Source organism: Lactuca sativa, chromosome 2 (assembly GCF_002870075.4).
Source record: "Lactuca sativa cultivar Salinas chromosome 2, Lsat_Salinas_v11, whole genome shotgun sequence".
Lineage (NCBI taxonomy): Eukaryota > Viridiplantae > Streptophyta > Magnoliopsida > Asterales > Asteraceae > Lactuca > Lactuca sativa.
In genome coordinates this window covers 205,159,677-205,172,183 of record NC_056624.2, presented here as the reverse complement: position 1 = coordinate 205,172,183, position 12,507 = coordinate 205,159,677, and positions in this window count along the sequence as shown.

The window sequence follows — 12,507 nt, the reverse complement described above, 5'->3', positions numbered from 1 at the left end:
TGATAAATTGGAGACCTGGTTTTGCGACAACAAATGTACATAAGCTATTCAACTTACAAGCCAAATCACGATCAAAGACTTTTTAATAATTTAATAACGACTTATATCTGGATCAAGGCTATCTAATACCTTCTTGATAATATCGATTCAACCATTGACGTAAAATTTTGTTTATATGATAAACAAATTGCCGCCAAAATACGACTACATATATACTTAAATAGTCTCATCCGTCATCGATCCTCTATCTCAACTATCTTGGAAACTAGATCAATGCTTCTCCTCGAAGAACAACATGTGACTCAAATTTGTCCTCAAGAATCCTCTCATTTCGATCAAAAACCTAAATTCTGTTTTCCACCTTGCTTGTACGGATGCATGTTGAGATTTCTATGGATTTGGATTTTATGTGAAGGACTATCAGACTTATCAACTTAATACTTCGACATGATAGTTGGTGACTTTTATCCTCTTACATCTCCTTTTCCTCAAGTTTGTGTGTCACATAATACCTCTCTTTGGCATCAACAACTTGGACCTCTCACTACTAGAAAATTTTGTTTTAGCTACAAAAAATTACACACGAATATATTTTGTAGGTAATTTCCATCAAATTTCTAACAAAACTGCGATAAAACAGAAATCCAACAAAATTCATACAAAATACTGACGAAATATAAGGTTTATTATAATTATATTATATTTATTATTATTATTGTATATTTATGTGTATGTCTATTTGTATATATGGGTATGTGTATGTACGCGCGCGCGCGCACACACACACACACACACACACACACACACACACACATATATATATATATATATATATATATATATATATATATATATATATATATATATATATATATATATATATATAGGGATGAAACTTAAAACCGGAAAACCAAAACCGTTAGAACTAGAATATATAGAACCGGTTCCGGTTTCGGGTTTAAGAATTGGCTTAATTTGGGTTCCGGGTAATTCGAGTTTGGATCCTTCGGGTCCAGGTAAACCGGGTCTAAGAACCGGAATTGGTGTTAGGAACTGGAACCACTTTTAGGGGTTAGAACCGGTTTCTGTGATAAAACATGCATATCTCATTCGTTTTAAGTCAGATTGACATACGGTTTTTCTAACGTGTAGTTTAGAGTTTGTACATGATTTTAGACTATAAATTTTCCATTTTTAGTTTTATATTCATTAATTTACAGTTCTCCAAAATTGAGATATCAAAGGTGAAAGTTTTTAGTTTTTCAATTTTTTTGTATTATGTGAAAGTTTTAAAACATGTATATCTAATTCGGTTGAAGTTGGATTGACATAAAGTTTTTTTTTTTCCAACTTGTAGTTTAGATTTTAGACTATAGTTTTTTGTCATTTTTTGGTTTAATATTCAATGACTTACATTCCTACGAAGTCGGGATATAAATATTGAAAATTTTCAACTTTTCAACTATTTTTTTTTTACTTTGTATTCTGTAAAATGGTTAACACATGTATATCTCATTCTTTAAAGTCGGATTAACATGAGATTTTTTTCAGAGTGTACTTTAGAGTTTCTACATGATTTTAGACTATAATTTTGTCAATTTCGATTTCAAATTCAATGATTTATAGTCCCTCGAATTCGGGATATCAATATGAAAATTTTCAAAGTTCAACCCACTAAGTAGTATGTAAATGCCAAAAAAATTCCAGTTTTTTTCAGGTTTTCCGGTTCTAAACCCACTTTATAGAGTTCAAATAATTAACTGTCGGGTATGCTTGTTACATAATGTTGATGGTGTTTGATTTATACATGTATTCGTAAGTAATTTTATTTTTTTAGAATTTTAATATTTTATCTATCTTTAAAGTGTGTTGCACCTGTTGCATAAAGTGATAAACAAGTACCAGGACATGGTTCTCTTGGATACAAAACACTTCATAATGGGAGGTGGTGAAGTAAACAATAATATCATCCCTACATAATTATGAAATCTGCAAAGTTAGATATACATATTTATATTTAGAAAAAAAATATGCATGTTATCTAGATATATAGCATATTGTAAAAGTAGATGCAAAATTTTCATTTATATGCTAAAGTGTATTTGGCAATCTCATTGTGATATTTTTTATAATTATATGTTTACACAGCCCAAAAACTGTGTTCATAATAGGGAGCTAGTGAAGTGTCTACTTCTAAGGAAGCACTTAAGCACAAGTGCGTTCAAAAAGTGATTATGTAACTTACAACTATTAATAATTACCTCAAATGCAAAACTAATTTAACACTTTATGTAACTTACAACTATTAATAATTATAGTACATCATATGTTTGTGCAAAAAGATTGGTGTAACTCTTTATTCTGCTGATTTTAATGTTATAGGAAGTGGTTGCTTTTTGTTATGAACATCTTACCGTATATAAGTAAGCATTTTTATAACAAAAGTCTTGACCTCTAGATGCATTGATTACTATTATTGAATTATTTTTTTGGATGTTTCTATATATATATATATATATATATATATATATATATATATATATATATATATATATATATATATATATATATATATATATATATATATATATCCTCCTTAATAAATGAAAGTTTTTTTTGCCACATGTCAATCTCTCATGAGTTTTTGACACTTGTCATTTTGTAGTATTTTTGAAATATATATTATCCACTTGTCAATTTTTGATTTGTTTCAATTTTTAAAATTAAAATTATATATATGTAAAGTATTAAATACGTTAATTCCTTTCTTATTTTAAAGTTGTACATTAAAAAATATTTTCAGTTTACACTTTAGTTTAATATTTTATTTTTTTTTAAATCAATCCGTGTAATACACGGGTCTCACACCTAGTGTATATATATATATATATATATATATATATATATATATTGTTTGTTGCTGATTATATATTTTCTCCGTCTCAAATTAGTTGTTTTCTTTTGACTTTTGAAGTCTTTTTTCTTTAACTTTAACTTTAAATATTTTTATTTATATTATATATTACTTGATGAAACTTATAACAATGAAATGACATTTAAAATATAATTCATTTTATATTTTGCATCAAATATTATTTATCAAAAACAAAATATTTAAGGTCAAAGTTGAAGAATAATTACTTTAAAAGTCAAATGTGGACAATTAATTTTGAATGAAGGTAGTATGTATTTTTAGGTTAAGGAGTTAGGAACCCAACTTGAAAATGCGGAGATGGAGATAATTTTTATGCAACAAAAACAAGAAAGAATGGAACAACAATTCCTCAACTAGTGAGACAATTTGGTAACACTCGTGGGAATTCATTTTAGTTTTATTGTTGTAAACTTTTTGTTAAACATGTTTAAGTACAACAGCCTAATTGTTTTGGTGTAGAATTCGATGGTAGTTGTCATTTCGGTGATGTATTAGATATTATGATATTATCTATCATTTTGTTTGAAGAATGAAATTGTGTTGAATTGTTTTTATATATGTTTAATATTATTGTGCAAACAAATTATGGAGTATTTTTATTTATTTTGTATTTTATAGATTTAAAGCGTTATTATCAACACAATACCTATAGAAAAATGCATCAAAACAAAGCTCTTTTGGAAAATAAACCCGCTGGAATTTATTTGGAATGGACCGTAGAAATTCCGTCGGAAAAAAGATTTGTAGGAAATCTGTGGGGAAAATTGTATTATGAAGCTTTGTTGGAAATTTCCTACGAAATATTCTGTCGGAAATTTGTTAGACACTTCGTTGGAAATTTGTAGGAATTGTGTTTCCCATGATCCTTTTTCCAACAAACCAATTTTGTTGGAAATTTGTGGCTAATCGTTGTTTCCTACTGAATACCAACACAATAGGTTATAGGTAACCTTTCAATTTTCTAGTAGTGAATGATCCACTTGGAAAACATTTTAGACTCCCGTTTGGTTACTTTCAATTATGTCGTTAACTTTCCGGTTGATATTTTTTTTACTATGATGTATGGACATATCATATTTCTAGTCTTAGTGGCTTAATATATTAAGTAATTTTTCTTGACCATTATTCACATGTTGTATAAGCATGTCCACTGAAATATAAATCAAATGTCTTTGATAGATTCCCACACTTTCATGTGTGTGTTAAAACTCAATTTGGGTGTGAAAAAATCATGTTGATTTGATAATATTGGTGAACGTGATAATCAATTCATTTACATGTTTTTTCATAAAATTCACACCTAAATAAGGTTTTATTGTCCTCGTATATCTGTATCAAATAGTACATTAGAGTTGATGTTTTGCAACATTAATAATGTCATTCACATTCTCCTATTCAATGCTCACCTCCCACCACTTATTCGGTCGAGGCATTCCTTAAATAATGAAACACCATTTTATCTTCTTCTTCGCAAACACACATCATTCTCTTATTTATGTGTTTTTGGTTGTCTCTATTACCCTCACCTTACTACATATCACAAAATTACACCTCAAAAACTTACACCTCACACACACCCGTACATTTTTTTGCAGATCTCCATCCAAAATAGGCCTGACCTAGACGATTTCCATAGGGGACACCGTCTAGGGCGCATCATTCCAAGGAGACCAAAAATTTTAAGGACTATGTAGTATTAATATATAATCATTAGTATATTTTTAAGAAAAATATAAGATATTTTAAAAGAATTGAGAATGAGCCAAATTCAAATGCCTAAATTTGAAACATTAGTGAAGTAGTAAGAAACAATAACATACATACAATAACCATGTTAATAAAGATGATGGGTAGGTGCAACCAAAATTAGGGAAATCGAATCGACGAATTGTAAACTGACGGCTTATAAAGTAATCAAGAAACAATAAAATGGATTAGTCGATTATGTTGTATCAATTCCTAAGTCTTAATGATCATAATTTCTTAGCATATAGAATCATATTAACCTTTCTTGTCATTTTAGCGTTCTTATATAGAACTCTTCAAAGTTGGATTTATCAAAGGGGAAATCGGCGAGTCATAGACTGAACACCTTCTTATGGATAAAGATAAACTCGGCGAGTTCATGGACGAACTTGGCGAGTCGGTTGAAGATTGACCGATGTGTTGTTGAAGGCGAACTCGTCGAGCTCTTGCTAGACTCGACGAGTAGGGACGAGATTATAGCATTTGGTGGATAAGGGTTACGAGTATGAATTGATAACTTAGATAAGTTGTCGTGTAGGGATTGAGAAGTCAGGGAGAGTCGATTTCCACACCGAGAGCAGTGCAGACACTACACGACGTTGAGGTGAGTTACCCTTCAGTAGAAGTGGGTCTAAGGCACCAAGGCCGACCTACTAGTAGTTGATTACAGTTAAGATGATTTTCTTCGTGATAATTGTCTGGTTTGCTATTACTTGATGAGTAGTAGGAGAGGAATAGTCCCCCGATTCGGTCGTTAGGACCGAAGGGTAGGTCGGACACCCCGGATACGTCTGACAGCATGTTTATGATATGTTATTATGTGATAGTAGTAGGGGTGAAATAGTCCCCGTGACCGGGTGAGATAGACCGGAGGGTAGGCAGGCACCCCAGAATGGCTTGACACGGGTAGGCCAACACCCCCAAATGGCTTGACATGGGTAGGTCAGCACCCCAGGATGGCTTGACATGGGTAGGTCGGGCACCCCAGAATTGCCCGACAGTATGTATGATTGTATGGTATGTGGTGTCACACCCCAAAACTGGAACGGCGGAAACGTTCGGGGGTGGAGGACGTCATGTCAAGTATCACGAGATATGTATATGGTAAAGCAAGTAATGAACAACCATTTCATTTAGAAAGAAAGTGTTTACAATGTGTGTGTTCACAAAACATAGAAGTCATAAACAAATAACAAAACAAGACTTGAAGCTGTAATGCTCCATCTTCTAAATTCCCAGCACGGGCACCTGTCTAATAGTCTCTTGCGAATACAAGTTATTTGAAAGAGTTGATCAGCAATTAAGCTGGTGAGTTCATAAGATTTTAGTGATGTGAGTAAGCTGTAAAATGTAGTTGAAAATGTATATGTACAAGTGATGTAAGCTGTAAGTTCTGTTTTGTAATGTTCGCCTGTTCCTCTAGAAAATCCTATATTTCCTACTTTAATGAAAGTTAAGTAAACTAACACTACAAGCCTTTCTATGTGTACTAAGTGGGTACAAGTTATATATACTTAGAGTAAATAAACAATTGATTGTGCGCATCCGCCCTAAACTCGCAACCCAACGGGGAACAACAAGTAAGGCGGATAGCACACATTCCATTGGTTGTTAGATCATTGTCATATATAACCTTGGTGTATTCACTTGTTACTCATGGAGTTATTTGTAATGGTTCCTGTATATCTAATGGAGTGTTCTTTTAAGAAAACCTATATTTCTTATAGTAAAATAATGACTACGGTGATTACTTTTATAATAACTTTGTTTATACTGCTATATATAATCTGATATCGGGTAGATAGTTAATTAGGGGAATCTGCCCTAAGCCCACAATCCAACGGGAACAAGACGTCGGGGGAAAACACACATTTAGCTATTTATTGGATATTAGTTTTATATATAAACATGGTGTATAAACTAAGGTGTTATAGAGTTAAATCACCTAAAGTTTCTAAAACTGTACTGGCTTAATAAAATGGATTTAGCCCTTTTCTGGGAAATCTCTAGTTTTGTATACCAAAAATACTGACTTTGATAAGTAAGTTTTGTACTAGAATAACTGTGCGTTGACTCTGTGTCCTGTGACCTGATCCATACCTGGTACCCTTATGATAACTTAATGTATACTAAGCATATATATATATATATATATATATATATATATATATATATATATATATATATATATATATAGATTTGGGTAGATAATAGATTGGGTGACCTCAGTTCAAGCCCACATCCAACGGGAACAGGAATTGAAGCGAAGAGCACACATCTTATTAGCTGTCGGAATCTACTAGCATATATGTATCCTATAGCGTATACATTAAGGAATCATAAAGTTAGCATCATGATCCTAACCTTTAATCTTAGCCTTCTACCAAGGCATCTTCTGTTCTGAGTTAAACCCGACTGTTCCTTTGTCAAATGTAGAAGTATATTCTCCCTAATTTATAACTATCTTGACTAGAAAATAGAACGACTTTCAAGTGGTACCGACACTTTATGAAAGTAATGGGAGAAGTAAGTACACAGATGTCATTTATCATGACCTACGAATGTACTAATAACCTAAAAACATATTTGTTTTATTACGGTCATAATGTGAAAGCTAGAACCCCTACTAAACGCTCTCAATGTAAAGAGATTGAGGGAACCAAACGCGACCCCAGCAATTCCTTGCAAGCCGTGTAATTCACATTAAAGTTATATGATCATGTATACCCAATATAACTATCACTAATGCGTTAGTGATTCATTGGTATAATTAGATCCTGTTTGTGTGTTATCATGCTATAGCAACCTAACTTGTTTGTTATGTTCTGTTCTGGTATTGTTTGATTCTCTTCACTATTTGTTCTATTCTGGTATTGATTCCTTGTGTGCTTCATTGTACTAGAAGTAATGAATAGCACTTGTAACGACCCAATTTTCACGTCCAAAAATTTTGTTATAAAACATTACATGAAAGCATTAATAGTTAAAACATTGTTTGATTAAACCATTTCACATCGAAAACCAAATTGAAAACCACAACATTCGATCAATCAAATATCAGAGTATCAATCCCAGAATAAACTCGTAACTGCGGAAACAAGAGAGTGTGTGTGTGACATGCTGCTACCGCACCGGCTCCTTTCCCCTTGCTGAGGAGGTACCTGAAACCAAAACTGAAAACCATAAGCACGAAGCTTAATGAGTTCCCCCACTATACCACATACCATATAATCTCATAACATACATATATTGTCAGGCATATCTGGGTGCCCGACCTACCCCTTCGGTCCTCTCGACCGGATATTGCCTAGCATATCTAGGTGCTGGCCTCCCCTTCGGTCCTCTCGACCGGATACTGGGCAACTATTCCTCCCCTCCACTACTACCACATAACATGTATCACAATATCATAATCTATCTAACATGGCTGGGTATGACTACCCCTTCGGCCCTACCGACCGGATACCTCGGGGACTATCTCCCCCCTACTGTCACTAGCACATAGCATCATATCATACTAGTACATAAACATAACACAGGTAGTAGTAATCCCTAGATGAATATCACGGAGACAATCATCTACATACAACTCCTGCTGGTGGGTCGGCATTGTGGCCGTAGACCCACCGCTACTAGAAGGTAACTCACCTCGAAGTAGCTGCTGATCTGATCGGGAACTGACTGTTTACTGCTGCTGCTCCGGAAATCCTCCGGCTGCAATTCCCACAACATACTCAATCAAACACTGCTAACTGTCCTTTGGGTAAAATGACCATTTTACCCCTGATCATGCCCTAAGTCAAAGTCAGAGTCAACTTTCAGTTGACCCGACTCGCCGAGTTGGCTTTCCAACTCGCCGAGTCCCTACGCAAACGATTGTCCTAAATCCCATTTCTACTCGTTGAGTTAGGCGATGACTCGATGAGTTCTCCTTCTAAACTGATATTCAAGTCCTTCATCCTACTCGCCGAGTTATATGAACAACTCATCGAGTTCATCTTCATCCGATGAACACTTATGCTAAGACTCGCCGAGTTGTATGAACAACTCGCCGATTCTGTTCTTGATCTAAGGAGATTGCCTTGAACTCGCCGAGTCAGGGCATTGACTCGCCGAGTTCCTCCATAGATGAGTTCAGCTTCCGACTCACTGAGTCACACCCCGTGACTCACTGCTCACTCGACACTACGAAAAGGGGACAAACTCGGAGACTCGCGAACCGACTCGCCGAGTCAGATGAACGACTCGCCGAGTCGTTGCCATGCAACCACTAACTACACGGATTTGCTCGATTCCAGTCCATGCCATTCACAGATCTGGGTTCCTAGAGCATGAATCACACGCAAAGTTTCCAACTTTACGTGTAGATATTCACCAATAAGGGTTTTAGGGTTCAAAATGCACCCAAAAGGGTAGATCTAGGGTCTTCATGCAATGAGGGTCCATAAAGGCAACAGATCTGAGCTCCTGGAGCTCAATCATGCCTAGATCTAAGGGCCAATCAGCTTATTACGAAATAATTTGCACATACAAGCTTGGAGATTGGCTCAAGAATGACTTAAATGAAGCAATAAGCATAGAAACAGGGGGAAAACGGGTTATACCTCAAAGGAACTACTGAGAGTGTAACAACTCAAATTTTCCAAATAAAATTTTCCATTTTAAAACATAATTGTGTTCATTAAAAACAAGACATAAATAGTTAATTATTCAGTCAATACAATTATTCAAAATCCCAAGATCATAAAACCATCTTCAGTGTGTATCGATCATGCCGGCGCCTTCCCACGGTCATCGCTAGTACCTGAAATACATGCACAACAACTGTAAGCATAAATGCTTAGTGAGTTCCCCAATATACACTTACGCACATACGCCCTTCCAGGCCCTGACCTTCCGGTCCTCATAACATAATCGCCTTCCGGCCCGTAACATATTGCCTTCCGGCCCACATATCATACATAGCACATATAACATATAACATACCACATATAGCATACATATCACATATCATAACCGACCTTCCGGTCACACAGTCAAACCCTTCCGGGTGCAGTATAGTGAGAAGACTCACCTCGTAAATGCTGAAAACTAGCAACTCCTGAAATCACTCGTGCACAAACCAACGAGCTACAACCCTCCTATAACATTACATAACTCATTAGCACTCATATCATCTAAGTGTGACTATCCCTAAGAAGTCAGACTTAGGTCAACTCTGGTCAACGGTCAACGGTCAACTCGACTGGACTCGGCGAGTACCATGGCGACTCGGCGAGTCTAGTCGTCCTCACAAATTCCTGAATATTCCCTTTCTACTCGTCGAGTATCCCTCTTGACTCGACGAGGTCCTTGTGGAAGAATCGCGGGGCCACCCCGACTCCACTCGCCGAGTCTGATGAACAACTCGGCGAGTCCCAGTAAATCTTCAAGCTACTCGCCGAGTCTGAAGAACAACTCGGCGAGTCCATGCCATGCAGACGAGTAACTGCTTCCTGAGATAAGTCTCGTCCCGAAGTACACATGCATGGGACCTTCTGGACCTCTAAAGGTCCTAATACAAGATTATAGTCGTGGGATAACAAGGCATTACTTCATCAATTCACTAAATGGGTTCTATAAACCCTAATTTCATAAATACATCATTATAGCAGAGCATACACGAATTCTTACCTGGATGATGTATTCTCTTTATTCCCAATCCTCAGAATGTGACCCCTTGCTGCTCTTTTAGCCAATCCTTCCTCTTCCTTGCACACCCACTCTTCTATAACCAACAATGGCCTAAGATCCTTGCTCCTGCTGCACTAATCGATTTAGGGTTCTTCTCAGAAGGCTAAAACGAACAATGACGGCCAATGGACCCCTTTTATACGTCCCAAACCTGAACGGTTAGGGTTTCCGCTAAACAGCGTCGACTCGCCGAGTCCATATCTGGACTCGTCGAGTCCAGTCGCGGACCCGCGACCAAGTCTGCGATCCTACTCGGCGAGTCTTGGCCCCAACTCGCCGAGTCCCCTCTTAAATCATCCAAAAACATAATTTAAACAATACCTGAGATTTCGGGCTGTTACAACTCTCCCCCACTTGGATTAGACTTCGCCCTCGAAGTCTCACTCCGCAAATAGTTCCGGATGCTGCCCCCGCATCTCGCGTTCCGGTTCCCAAGTCATTTCCGATCCCTTACGGTGTTGCCATTGAACCAACACCAAGGGTACCTCCTTGTTCCTCAGAACCTTGATCTTCCGATCTCTGATCGCCACTGGTCTCTCCGCGTAATTCAGGCTCGCATCCACCTGAATATCCTCCAATGGAACCACTGCCGACTCATCGGCTATGCACTTTCTCAACTGCGACACATGAAAAGTGTCATGGATCTGACCTAACTCCGCTGGTAACTCCAACCGATAGGCTACCCGACCTATCCTTGCAATCACACGAAATGGCCCAATATACCGGGGCCCCAACTTGCCTCTCTTCCTGAACCGAATCACTCCTTTCCAAGGAGAGACCTTCAGGAGAACGAAGTCGCCGACCTGAAATTCAAGCTCGGATCGGCACCTGTCTGCATAACTCTTCTGTCGGCTCTGGGCAGTCAATAATCTTTGTCTCACTTGTTGAATCTGTTCTGTCGTCTGGAGTATGATCTCCGTGCTGCCCATCACTCTCTGTCCCACCTCTCCCCAGCAAATGGGAGTCCGACACCTCCTACCATACAACAGCTCGAAAGGCGGCATACCAATGCTCGAATGGTGGCTGTTGTTGTAGGAGAACTCCGCCAACGGTAAATACGCATCCCAACTACCCCCGAAGTCTAACACACACGCTCGGAGCATGTCCTCCAGCGTCTGAATCGTCCGTTCGCTCTGACCGTCTGTCTGGGGATGGTATGCGGTACTAAAATGCAATTTAGTACCCAGCTCCTCATGGAATTTCTTCCAGAACCTGGAAGTGAAGCGCACATCGCGGTCTGACACAATCGAGATCGACACCCCGTGCCTAGACACCACCTCTTTCACGTATATCTCCGCCAACTTTTCCGCTGAAGAACTCTCACTGATGGCATGGAAGTGAGCACTCTTCGTCAACCTATCCACAATCACCCAAATTGCGTCAACTCCCCTAGCAGTCCTTGGCAATTTGGTGATAAAATCCATAGTGATCTGATCCCACTTCCACTCGGGGATCTCCAATGGCTGCAACTTGCCATGCGGTCTCTGGTGTTCGGCCTTAACCCTACGGCAGGTCAAGCACCTCTCAACGAACCATGCTACGTCCCTCTTCATACAGGGCCACCAATATTCCTTCCTTAAATCCAAATACATCTTTGTAGCACCGGGATGGATCGAGAATTTAGATCTATGAGCCTCTTCCATCAACGTAATACGCGTACCGCCCACGAACGGCACCCAAATCCGACCCTGAAACGTCATAAGGCCTCGACTATCCTTAACAAACTCTGAGATTAACCCCACAACCCGCTCTTTCTTCCGCATTTCTGGTCGCACAGCCTCTGCCTGGGCTCCACGAATAGCGTCCAACACTGGAGTCATCACAGTCAGTCTCAAGCATACATCTCGCAATGGAGTGCTTTCCGCCCTGCGGCTCAATGCATCGGCTACCACATTAGCCTTGCCTGGGTGGTACAGGATCTCACAATCATAATCCTTGACCACATCCAACCATCTCCTCTGACGCATATTTAGGTTGGGTTGATCCATCAAATACTTCAAACTCTTATGGTCCGTATATATCGTACATCGAACCCCATACAAGTAGTGACGCCAAATTTTGAGAGCGAACACTACTGCCCCCAACTCCAAATC